This window comes from Oculina patagonica, chromosome 9 (assembly GCF_052425735.1).
Source record: "Oculina patagonica isolate OP01 chromosome 9, crgOcupat, whole genome shotgun sequence".
NCBI classification, from domain to species: domain Eukaryota; kingdom Metazoa; phylum Cnidaria; class Anthozoa; order Scleractinia; family Oculinidae; genus Oculina; species Oculina patagonica.
Genome location: NC_135766.1, coordinates 15728059 through 15741087, shown reverse-complemented (window position 1 = coordinate 15741087; position 13029 = coordinate 15728059). Strand labels below are relative to the sequence as shown.

The 13029-nt window shown below is 37.0% G+C and overlaps 1 protein-coding gene across 1 annotated transcript in view; it reads right to left on the bottom strand.

Moving 5' to 3' along the window:
- LOC144666801 (uncharacterized) overlaps positions 1–7437 on the bottom strand; it is a 92569-nt gene extending 85132 nt beyond the window's left edge. Inside the window, exons 1-5 of the mRNA XM_078528205.1 lie at positions 7362–7437; positions 6820–6891; positions 5288–5359; positions 4770–4841; positions 804–875 (exon numbers count right to left, since the gene is read on the bottom strand). The gene's annotated coding sequence lies outside the window, so the exon portion shown is untranslated. The remainder of the gene's footprint in view (positions 1–803; positions 876–4769; positions 4842–5287; positions 5360–6819; positions 6892–7361) is intronic.
- Positions 7438–13029: the final 5592 nt, after the last annotated feature.

The following is a 13029-nucleotide window of genomic DNA, read 5'->3' as shown; positions in this document are numbered from 1 at the left end:
AAGAAGCATAATTATCGGAAACGGTTTACTGTATAAATTGTGTGAAAGTAGTCCGCAAATTAAAAGCTTTTGTTTCCTTGTTATCCCCCCCCCCCCCCCCAAATTCAAGGAAACAACAAGGACGCGTAAGTGCGCGAGTACGCAGCGAAGTAATTATGTACTGTATAGAAAGCCGCCATAATGGATCCACCATTGAAATTCACTTTGTTTTTAGAAAGTCAGAAAATGAAGAAAATTGATACACAATTAAAACTTTCTTGGGAAAACCAAAAGAAGGACAGGAAATATTAACTCAACCTAGTAAATGGCCTAAGCTCACAACGAGTCCCTCGTAGCTCAGTTGGTTAGAGCGCCCAACCGGTATCTGGGAGGCCATGGGTTCGATTCTCGTCGGGGACTCAGATTTTTTCTTTGTCCCACGCTCGTGTCATGTTGAATAATTTCTTCACTATTATCCAAACTTGTCTTCACTTATAAAAAAATGGGGATTTTGGCCTTCAGTTCCCTGTTTAATGCTGCGAGTTAATAAAGAAGAACAACGCTAACATAAATCTTATTTCCAATCCATAGTCCTTACTCTGAGTATTAAAGATGATTGTAAAATCCGACAAGGCCTAACATGTTTTTTTAACAATTAAAATTATATGCGTTCTATTCGTAGAAATTGTTTTCAAATGTAGTCCGACATTCCCTTCCCTCCCGTACTTAATAGGATCAATGTTGTTGCGGAAATGAAGTAGACGAGTCCTATAGTCAACGCACTAATAACGCTTCGTGGATAAAGGTGAAAAGTCCTAGCTTACAGTTCCTCAAGCTTTGTATTGTGATCGAAAACTCCAGCAGGTAAATCCCTCAACAGGTTATCGTTCAACTCCCTATCCACAAATAATCGCTAAACATTAAACAGGTGTAAAGTTTAAACAATGTTGGCAAGAAAGCTGTCATACTTGCTTCGTCTTAACCCTGATGGCTAGCAACAGTTTTTGGCACTGACAAAGCTAAGTATTATTGAAAGATCATCATTATTTTTTTGAAAACGCCAGTAAGCAAGTCCTTCATGTCTCGAACCGTTTACCAAAAAAAAAAAAAACTGTAAAAAAACGCAAAGCAAATATCAAATGTAAGTGATGTAAACGAGTCTGTTTAATTTCATACGGCTTACCCTCCACCACGGTGGCCACAGAAAATTTCTTCCCTCGACTTGTAACATATGAATATTAATGTCGCTCGTTGGATAAATACTAGTAATGCAACGCTTTCGAGTGGTATATCTAACAATTATTCGACAAGCGCGCGTTGGATATGATTTGGCTATAACGATCTCATATCCAACAAGCGTGATTTGAATAATTGTTTTATTAAAAACCCCACCAAAATTGCAGTATTTGAGCTTCCCTGCTCCTGCTGTTATCGTTGACGCGTATCGGCTACCATATTTGTGGTGAATGGTATATCTATCTACAATCTCATATCCAACGCGCGCTTGTGGAATAATTGTTAAGTATACCACGAGAAAGTGTTGCGTAACTATTTTATATACTATGTCATGTTTCGCCGTGAAAAATGTACGCAGTGCAGGATGGAAAGGTTGAGTTGAATACCGACGTATATAACGGCTTTTCTAATTTCAGATTGGCTGTATTTTCTATGAAACGGTATAAAGAAGTGTATCACTGCTAAATGTAACAACAACGCTAAATATAATGCCAACCGTTAATGTAATAAAAAATATCAATGCTAAATGTACTATTAACCGCATGTGCCATACTAATCGACGCTATAACTTACTTAATGCAATAACTTACCCCACTGTTAGTGGAATGTATTACAAGTTTACCCTAAATGTAATAACAGTGCATGAGATCACCAAAATATCACGCTGAAGCATAAATATTTCGTAGGATTATCGAGCATCACTCGAAGATCTCCGAATTACTGCAAAGTTTAACGGATTTTAACCAAGAATTTCCGAAGATTTACGAAGATAATCTGACTACTTTTAAAGAGGATTGCGCAATAAAATTACTTTCTGCATAACATGCTCTTCCCAGGTAATACCTTAATTGTTAAATTGTTTGAGGATGATTATTATATATAACCAGCATATCAGAATATAATTGACCTTCGAAATAGCGTTAAATAATTTTCAGAATTCTTCATTGGCTGATCTTCCGCTGTAATATTTGAATCTTTTTAGGTTTTTCTCTGAGATCTCCCAGAAGGCTTTAATGTATTATTCGTTGCCCTTCAGTAATCTTCTCACCGGTTTGGGTGATACGATACACCGGTGAAGTGACATCATATCATATGATTCTCAACTTTCAACTTATTTACTTTAAACACTATTAATACAAAAATTGTGTTTAAGAATATAGCTGCTGCATTATTTTTCACCGATTCTGATTGGTTTAAATTGATCACGTGACGCGGAGGGAACTCTCAGCACTTATAGTTCACCACTAAAGTTTCTCCGATTCTGATTGGTTTAAACTGATCACGTGACGCGATAGTGTTCGTCCGCCGGAGGGCACTATTAGCCCTTTTAGTTCACCACTAAATTTTCTCCGATTCTGATTGGTTTAAATTGAACACGTGACGCGATAGTGCCCGTCCGCCGGAGGGCACTATCAGTCCTTATAGTTCAACACTAAATTTTCTCCGATTCTGATTGGTTTAAATTGAACACGTGACGCGATAGTGCCCGTCCGCCGGAGGGCACTATAGCCCATAGTGCCCTCCCGTGAAAAATGCCCGGATTGATAGTGCCCGCCCGTGACTGTTTTTTGTAAACAAGCTGCCTGCAAACAAAAAAACCCAACCAAATTCACTGCATTAAGTGATTTTCTCGTCTGGTTTTGTTTCGTTTGTTAAATTTCGGCTTTCAATTGAGTTTTTTATCCTCAAAAGTAAAAATAATTCGCGATGCTTGTTTTTGTATGTGCGCGCGGAAGAAAATTTACTGGTGAACAATAAAGACAATAGAGTGTTTCTGTCTCGGAACTATCGGTCTGATAGTTGCCCCTTGGAAATTTGATGTTCTTAAAACTAGCATATTTGCCCTCGAAGCTTCGCTTCTCGGGCTAATATTTGTTTTAAGAACATCAAATTTCCGCGGGGCAACTATCAGCCGATAGTTCCTCGACAGAAACACTCTATTGTTAAAATAGTGCCCTCCCGTGAAAAATGCCCGGATCGATAGTGATCGCCCATGACTGTTTTTTGTAAACAAGCTGCCTGCAGACAAAAAAAAAACAACCAAATTCACTGCATTTAGTGGGTTTCTCGTCTGGTTTTGTTTCGTTTGTTAAATTTCGGCTTTCAATTGAGTTTTTTTATCCTCAAAAGTAAAAATAATTCATGATACTCGTTTTTGTATGTGCGCACGGAAGAAAATTTAGTGGTGAACAATAAAAACAATAGAGTGTTTCTGTCTCGGACCTATCGGTCTGATAGTTGCCCCTTGGAAATTTGATGTTCTTCAAACTAGCATATTTGCCCTCGAAGCTTCGCTTCTCGGGCTAATATTTGTTTTAAGAACATCAAATTTCCGCGGTGAAACTATCAGCCGATAGTTCCTCGACAGAAACACTCTATTGTTTAAAAAGTGTCCGCCGAAGAAAAATGCCCGGATCGATACTGCCCGCCCGTGACTTTTTTTTTTTGTAAACAAGCGGTCCTGCAGACAGACAAATTCACTGCATTTATTGGGTTTCTTGTCTGGCTTTGTTTCGTTTGTTAAATTTAGGCTTTCAATTGAGTTTTTTATCCTGAAAAGTAAAAATAATTTACGATGCTCGTTTTTGTATGTGCGCGCGAAAGAAAAGTAAGAGGTGAAAAAAAAATCACAATTTCGTTTTTGAATGCGCTCGGAAGAAAATTTAGTTGTGAACAATAAAAACGAGTGTTTCTGTCTCGGAACTATCGGTCTGATAGTTGCCCTTCGAAATTTGATGTTCTTAAAACTAGCATATAAGCCCTTGAAGCTTTGCTTGTCGGGCTATTGGTGGGGTGGATGCCACTCCCGTAAGGTTTTTCCGTAATTTTTAAAAGAATATTTATTGTACAATGCTGAAATTTTTAGTAGCTGTTCATTCATCCCTTGCGGATATTTTGATATTTCAACCATGTGCTCACGATATTACACGTTGCCCTGACAACGTCATAATTACAAGCTGGTCTGGTCAAAAGTTGCCATTTTTATAGGCCATTTCGTGCATTTTTTGTTTCTTATAGAACATGGAAAACCATCTTCTATCAGGTAAATGTATAATCTCATCGGAAAGCTTTAAAAAATTATAATTTCCAGAAAAGCAGAAATGCTTAAAGAAATAAACCCCTTTCAAAGGCATTTACATGACTTTAGGTGAAATGTTAAATGATTACAATAATTATAAATACATTGTGAAAGCAATAAAGAGTGAAAACGAAAATGATCATTGGAGAATAATTTGCCAATAAAGCCATTGCTCTTTAATCGTTGATGATACGGGTTTCATTCCAGCCCTCGCTACCCTTAGCAAAGTGTAATTAATTTTAGGGTTAACATTTATTACAATTACGACTGGTCAGGTTATTACCTTTAAAGTAAAATTATTACATTTACGGTGTGGTAAGTTATTACCCTAAGCCTTTTATTTCTATTACATCAGTAGTTAGAATTACATTGAGCGTTAATTTTTATTACATTGACGACTGGTATTACACTTAGCGTCGTTGTTATTACATTTAGTGATTTGGTGTATGCACAAGGAAGAATAGGCCTAACTTACAGTTCCTCCAGCTGAGTATTGTGATCGAAAATTCCAGCAGGCAAGTTCTCCAACTGATTATACGCCAACTCTCTATTAAAAACAAATCGCAAAACGTCAAGTAAATGTAAATTTAAACAAAAATCGGCAATGAAAAGTTCTTTTTTGTGGCTAACGCTTAACCCTGATAGCTAACAAAGAGTATTTTAGTCCTACTTCTCATCTCTTCCCGCACTAAAAATGGAATATTGTTGTTGAGTTAATAAAGAAGAACAATCCTAACCTAATTTCATTTCCAATCCATAGTCTCTTTGATTGTAAAATTTGATTGTGAAAGTCTTACAAGTCTAGATAACTTCCTTTCAATAATTAAAATTTTAAACGTTCTTTTCGTAGAAATTGTTTTCAAATAATTATTGTCCGACATTCCCTCCCCTACCGTACTTAATAGAATCGATGTTGTTCCGGAAATAAAGAAGACTAATCCTAGTCCTCGGACTAAGATACTCTGTGGATAAAGGTGAAGAGTCCTAGCTTACAGTTTCTCAAGCTTTGTATCGTTATCGAAAACTCCAGCAGGCAAATCCCTCAACAGGTTACCGTTCAACTCCCTATCCACAAATAATTACTAAACATTAAACGGATGTAAAGTTTAAACAATGTTGGCAAGAAAGCCGTCATGCTTGCTACGTCTTAACCCTGAGTACTAGCAACAGTTTTTGGCCCCGACAAAGCTAAGTATTATTGAAAGCTCAGTTTTATTTTTTTTTTCGTTTACAACAACATCAAAAAAAAAAAAAAAACTGTCAAAAAACGTTAAGCAAATATCAAATGTAAGTGATGTAAACGAGGCTGTTTAATTTCATACGGCTTACCCTCCACCACGTTGCCAACAGAAGGTTTCTTCCCTCGACTTGAAACATATGAATATTGATTTCGCTCGCTGTATAAATACTAGTAATGCAATGCTTTCGAGTGGTATACTTAGTAATTATTCCTCAAGCGCGCGTTGAATATGAGATGGTAGGTAGCCAAGGAGGCGCGTAGCCCGTAGCGCCGAATTGGCTATAACGATCTCATATCCAACAAGCGCGAGTGGAATCATTGTTTTTTAAAAACGCCTAAAAAATTGCAATAAAAGAGCTTCTCAGCTCTTTTCGTTTTCCTAGCTTACAGTTCCTCAAGCTTCGTATTGTGATCGAAAACTCCAGCTGGCAGCTCCCTCAACAGGTTACCGTTCAGCTGCCTATTCACAAATAAACACTTAACGTTAAACAGATGTTAAACGTTATACAGTTTTGGCAAGAAAGATTTCATGCTAGCTAAGTCTTAAACAGTTATTGGCACCGACAAAACTAAGTATGAATTTGTACCGTATGGATAATTATGTCGTCTGTTACTTAAAGAAGTGTATCAACGCTAAACGTACTTTTAACCGGAGATGTCATAATAATCCACGCTAAATGCAATAACGTACCCTACCGAAGGTGTAACGAAATTTAACGCTCAATGCAATAACCTGACTTACCGTTACTGTGTAAGAATTAAACTCTAAGTCTAATAACAGTGCATAAGATCACCTAAAGACCACTGAAGCATGCATTTTGTAGGATTACCGAACATCACTTGAAGTCTTGCTAAGTCCATCTAAAAATTATCGAGTTACTGCAAAGTTTAACGAATTTTAACGGAGAAATTCGGAAGGCGCACGACGATAATCTGAACACTTTTACAGAGGATTGCCCAACAAAATTTTATATAACACGCTCTTCACGTCATAATTTAATTATCCATTGTTTTAGGAGGATAATTAAATACATAAAGCATATTCGAATATTATTGGTTTTTCATTCTTCACCTTATACCTTCGTCATAACTTCTACGCTATCCTTATTGCATTTATTGCATTTACGATTGGTGTGGTTATTACCTTTAGCGTTAAATTTTCTTTCATTTGCGGTGTGTTAGTTAGTATATAAGGCCTCCATTTTTATCAAATTTACGACTGGTATTACAATTAGCGTTGTTATTACATTTAGCGATGATACAGTGAAAAATAAGCCTAACTTACAGTTCCTCCAGCTGAGTATTGTAATCGAAAATTCCAGTAGGCAAGTTCTCCAACTGATTGTACTGTAACTCACTTACGAACAAATCAACGCAAAGTTAAGTAAATGTAAAGTCTAACCAATGTTGGCTGTGAAATTTTCTTGTCTTCGTAACCAGTTAACCCTGGTAGCTAACAAACAGTTCCTAGCCCCTACTTAAGAATAATGTTGTTAACCCTCGGATGTACCAGCAAATTCATAGCCACACCGTCGTACAAGAGGGAGGTTGATGTATTCCCAATAGATTTCGCTCTATAAAGGCATAGCGAAATGTCATTTGCAAAAGAGCGTAAAAAAAACATTTAAACTGTACTGTAATTCGAAACATAAGATGAAAAATAAATAAATAAATAAATAAATAAATAAATAAATAAATAAAACGTTCCCGGCAGTAGCTTTAAAACGGAACTTTTCTGACTCCGACTTTATGATTTCTAATGCCCTTAGATAAAGAATAAGAGCCCTCGAGAGTCCTCACGGGCTCGATGAGGATGAGTGAACTTACATTTCCTCTAACTGGATATTGTGATCGAAAAATCCATGAGGCAAATTCCTCAACAGGTTATTGTTTATCTCCCTGCAGACAAATAATCACAAAACGTTAAACAAATGTAAAGTTAAAACGATGTTAAGCTTTCAAGTTCGTTACTTTCTATTATTTTTTTCTTTGTTCGTGAGCGGGCGGTATTCTACAAATCCTGCGATCTGATTGGTTCCGGGAGCGGGCGGTATTCTCCAATCCGGCCCGCTCACAGCGGGCGGTATCCGTTGCGAGATGAATCGTCGAGTGTACTTTCCGCGCGAAATCATTTTGCAGCGTTGTACGAACGAACACATGAAAGATTTGCTCAGCAAAATCGAAATAGCCGCTCACCAACTGTTGTAAATGTAAAAAGACAGAATAGAAGTAAAATTAAAGGCCTCGAAGTTCTTCTTAAGGCGAGTGTTGATTTTGTTTATCGACAAATTAAGTTCTAGTTGATAGTTTGTTGAGTTTGTGGTTGTTTGTGCATTTTGCGATAATTTTCACGCCATAACGATAAGCTGCGCCGGTTTTAAACTTCAATTTTGAGTAAAAACTGTCTTTTTATCGGCCACTTCTTTGCCAAAACAAAACACTACTTGCCATCATTCAAGAAAATGAGATTCGTTAATTAAAAACAGCTAAAATAATTCTCACAATATTGTGCCGTACGTCCAAACTTCGCATTTCATCCAATTTCACTTTCGCACTGTTTATCACAAAATAATTATTCTGGGAATCAACGCAGAGCTTATTTAATAATTCGTTAAATACAAGTGTGTATAGCTATACCGAAACTGTATTTCCGTCAGATAGCATCTTTTTTTTTTTGTCGGAGAAATTCTCGAACTTAGCATCCTGCGAACAGAGTTCGTTATCAAAACATTCATCGGGAAGCCGGAATCGGCGTTTAGTTTTGTCAATGATAATGCTTTTTACATTTATGATATATTAACTACTTCAATTTATTTGATTGAATCTCTTTAGTGTTAATTTAATATACTGAACCTTTCTGTAAATACGGTTCATTTAATGTATTTCGAACTAAATAACAAACAGTATATTGCACTCTTGCTAACCCGTCGATTGACTCAACATTGAAATTAAATGGCGCGCGTATACAAACAAAGATTTTGTGACACAATCTTTCCGGTCGGTATAAAACGCAGACCATGCAGACTGCAGACTGCAGACTGCAGACCGTGCAGACGGTGCAGACCGTGCAGACTGAGTAATTTTTTTTCTTCTTTTTTTTTACATTGTGTTTCACAAAACTTTTCACGAACGGTTTCCGAAGTTCGTTTGAAATTCGCGAAGTTCGCTACCAACTTTAGGGGGAATTTCATTATGTAGTTGTCAATCAAATTACGAACTTCGAAACGAAATTGTGAATTTCACGTGCAGCGAAGTTGAAAGGTTGAGGAGTTCGCAAGTTGAGAAGAAGTTCGTCCAGTTTGTTTAATTTGGTGAAATGAATCCGTTCCCAGTACAGCAAAAAGCAATCCCAAGTCCAGTAAGGCAGTACATCAACGGACTAAAAAGCAAGGCTGCCCTGAAAATGGTTTGTGAATGTTACAACTGAGTTTTCCCAATGTCACCCGACACCCGACTAAAAATAGATTACAAGTTCTGCCGTATGCAGTTTCGAAGGAAAAAATTTCAACAGATGAACCGGTTTACATATAAAAATACTGTTTGTGTGTGCCGTAAAAATCTTCTAAAGAGAAAAAAACGTTTTCCTTCTTGAATACACATCAGTTTGGAAAATCTGCGGAAAACCAGAACTTTTCAATTCCGTGTTGTTATACTTCTGTGTTTACACAACACGCAAGACACGCCATCTGTCTGTTCGTGATAAACTCTGTTCCTCTGAAAGAATTTATATTTGCAAAAAAATAAGCTTTGGTTAAAAATTTTTTTTACTAATAAACAACACTTGCTTTGGAACAATTGAAATGTGTATTTATTTACGAATTACTTATATTTTATTATTAAGGACAGTGTAAAAATTTTTGGGGAATTTCTCAAGAAAACCCTGTATTCCCAAAGCATAACTACCAACCGAAGCATTTGTTTACGTTATAAAATTGAACTAGAAACCTGAACTTAACAAATAAACTGCTATATCCGACCAGTTCGTTTTACCTATAACTTAAAATGTTCCAATGTTTACAGTGTAACGCGCTCTCTGACAGTAGAAGAAAACTCAACAAGCTGGAAGCTAAATAAAATAATCCTTGACCTTGAAGCCAACTTTAGATGATTTCCTGCCTTCCTGGACTTGAAATTGCCTTTCCTTGTACCGTGAACGGATTCATTTCACCAAATTAAACAAACTGGACGAACTTCGTCTCAACTTGCGAACTCCTCAACCTTTCAACTTCGCTGCACGTGAAATTCACAATTTCGTTTCGAAGTTCGTAATTTGATTGACAACTACATAATGAAATTCCCCCTAAAGTTCGTAGCGAACTTCGCGAATTTCAAACGAACTTCGGAAACCGTTCGTGAAAAGTTTTGTGAAACACAATGTAAAAAAGAAGAAAAAAAATACTCAGTCTGCACGGTCTGCACCGTCTGCACGGTCTGCACGGTCTGCAGTCTGCAGTCTGCATGGTCTGTGTTTTATACCGACCACAATCTTTCTATGTTTCTTTTAAAAACAAATAAAGTAGGAAAAAAATAAAAACGTTATTCACCAGCCTAGGTCGGTCCGTATTGGGAAAGACTGTGCCCTCGGTCTTGGAACCGCCCTCGGCCTGCGGCCTCGGGCGGTATCCAAGACCTCGGGCACAGTTTTTCCCAATACGGACCTCCCGGCTGGTCAATAACCTATATATCCTGATGGCTAGCAAACAGTTATTAGCCGCGATAAAGCTTATTGAAAGCTAAGTATTATGAAAACTCCAGTTGGCAGGTATCAAGTCATTCATTGCTTTGTTAATAAAAAAAGTAATGACCATGATGGCGACGACGACGATGACGACGACGATGATGATGATGATGATGATGACGATAATGATGACGATAATGACGATGATAATGATGATGATGATGATGATGACGATGATAATGATGATGATGACGATGCGAGATTTGTAGAACGTAAAGATAATCTAAAATTTAAGTGATGTATGCAAGGTCAATTCCTTTCATGTGGCTTAAACCCCATAGCCACAAAAGGTTTATTCCCTAGACTTGTCCTATATTCCAGTAAAAAGAAAAAAGAGGCCTAACTTACAGTTCCTTAAGCTGAGTATTGTTTATGAAAATTCCAATTGGCAAGTCATTTAGCTCGTTATAGCTCAACTCCCTACCAACAAATAATCGCAAATCGTCAACTACATAATCACAAAACGTTAAACAAAACGACCAACATTAAACAAAGGTTAAACAAACAGACAAACTGTTTGTGCATATTTACATTTTACAGCGAATGTATCGAATTTACAAAACGGTTCGTAGAATTGTGTATGCAAAATTGGAACAAATACATGCTTAATAAACAAAATTTTTGTTAGCTATTGTTAAGTGTTGTTGTTTTAGCTTAAAATGGTGAATTGGAGCGGACTGAATGATTTTGATTTTTCGCTGTTTACTATACATCTTACAAGAGGGTGGAGAACTCAGCTCCAAATTGGAACAACTTCAGCACCGAGACGATTTTCAACGCGAAAGCCCCAACTCACAACTCTCAAACTAAGCTGTCTGGGAACTATCTTTGCTGACACTATAGATACAACTAAGAATCAGATCAAAAAGGCGTTCTTCTTACAGTTCTTCAAGGTCAGTAAAATTACTGAAAATTCCTGCTGGTAAGTGCTTTAATTGGTTTTGTGATAAGTCCCTGCAGAAATGAATTTTTTATGAATAGATATTTGTCAATAGCCATGTAGTACAGATGGAAGACCCTGAGTATAGGGAGTTGCTGCAATATAATTCCACAGGTAGACATATTTTGGGTTTTTGATCTCCACTGGATGCCCATTTTTTGAACATACAGCCACATGCATGCCTTGCCTGTTATGTTAAAAAAAAAGTTCTGAAGACTGGGATTTGCCGATCTTACATTGGAATCGCATTCAATTCGTGGAAAGGTTTTTTTGAATGCAAGTAGAGTCTTAAAAATTAATAATCATCGTTTCATTTTCCAATAAATAAAGATGCCTGTTAAGATTAATTTTTTGGTCTAAACGTTGCAGCGAAGTTTATATCTTTAGCTATGAGTTTGTTCTTTACTGTGGTCTGTCGAAACACCGAAAAACAGCATCACACGTGTACAAGAACGAACGGAAAGGACAAATTTCAGATAACATGATCTACTTCGAAAATCAGTTGCATTGATGTAATACATTATACATTGACTCCATTTCTTACAGTTGCAGTACAATTTCACATATTGTTAGTTTTAACATACAATTATAAACTATTTTTAAGCCCCCCCCCCCCCCCCCCCTGTGTATTTACTGCTTTTAATCGCTAGGCGCTAATAGTTCAATGTTAAAGCTGCAGAAAGCACAAATTATCTTCTTCGCAGTTTCTTTAGATGAACATCCTTATTGTACTTGTTCCACTCTGAGCGGCCGACTGCAACGGTATTGGAGAGGAGTATTGTAAAAGAGAGGGGCGTGACGGATTGGCATTTCGAGTTGTGGCTTTTTGGAATAAAATGAGCATTCCCTACGCAAATTGCAGGAACAAAAGCAATGCACAGGAGAAAGATAAAGGCTTAAAAATAACGTAAAGTTATTTTTTTTTTTTATTTTGCTGCCAAACCTGAAATAACAGATACAAGTGTTTGAGTTTTCTAACTGGAGGAGGGGATAAACTCACATAAATCCAATGTTTGTCGGTAATGTTTGTACAATAGACCACATCTGTTCCCCTCCGCACACGGCCTTTAGAAGATTTTTTACATAGTTCCAATAGGTGCAGTGACATTGAACTGGACACGCTGGTGAAAAGGCCAAAACGTGAACGATGAACACAATGCATTCTTAAAATGTACAGAACTCTACGTATTTTTTGTTTGTTTGTAACCTTTGATATGTGATTGCTAAATAACCATAAAGACTCTCCTTTAAAATACCTAACAGATGTGTCACTTTTTCAGGTACAGATACCTAACTTGAATGACGAGGTTTTACTCAAGGGAGAGGCGGGTGACGTTATGAAGCTTCGGTACACTTGTTGTGTGACAAATTCCTTTCCATTGTTTTCTTTAAAACGAGCCATATTTCGGAACGATTTCGGAAAGCTTTTGGAAGGTAGCCAAGCGTAGTTATTTCACGCGTGGTGCACAGGAATTCAATGTTGTGCTCAACTCAAAACAATAGGAAATCACACAGTATACATGACCCCCCCGTCATGTATACTGCAAGTACCCCCTGGGAAATTATTCGACGAGTTTTGAAATAATCGCTTTTTTCGCGAAAGGAACCTTAGAAATGGTAAAAAAAGCTCAACATTGAGTTTCACTATGATTCAAACATTCTCATATTTTTCAAATGGCGTAAGTCTACCTACTTCTAACGGTTTAGATATTGTATATGGGACATTTGTTAAAAGGATGAGAGCTAAAGACTTTCATTTGACATCCATAAAGTACCAAATTTCTTAAAAGTCTTATCGTTATTTTACGCATAAAGTA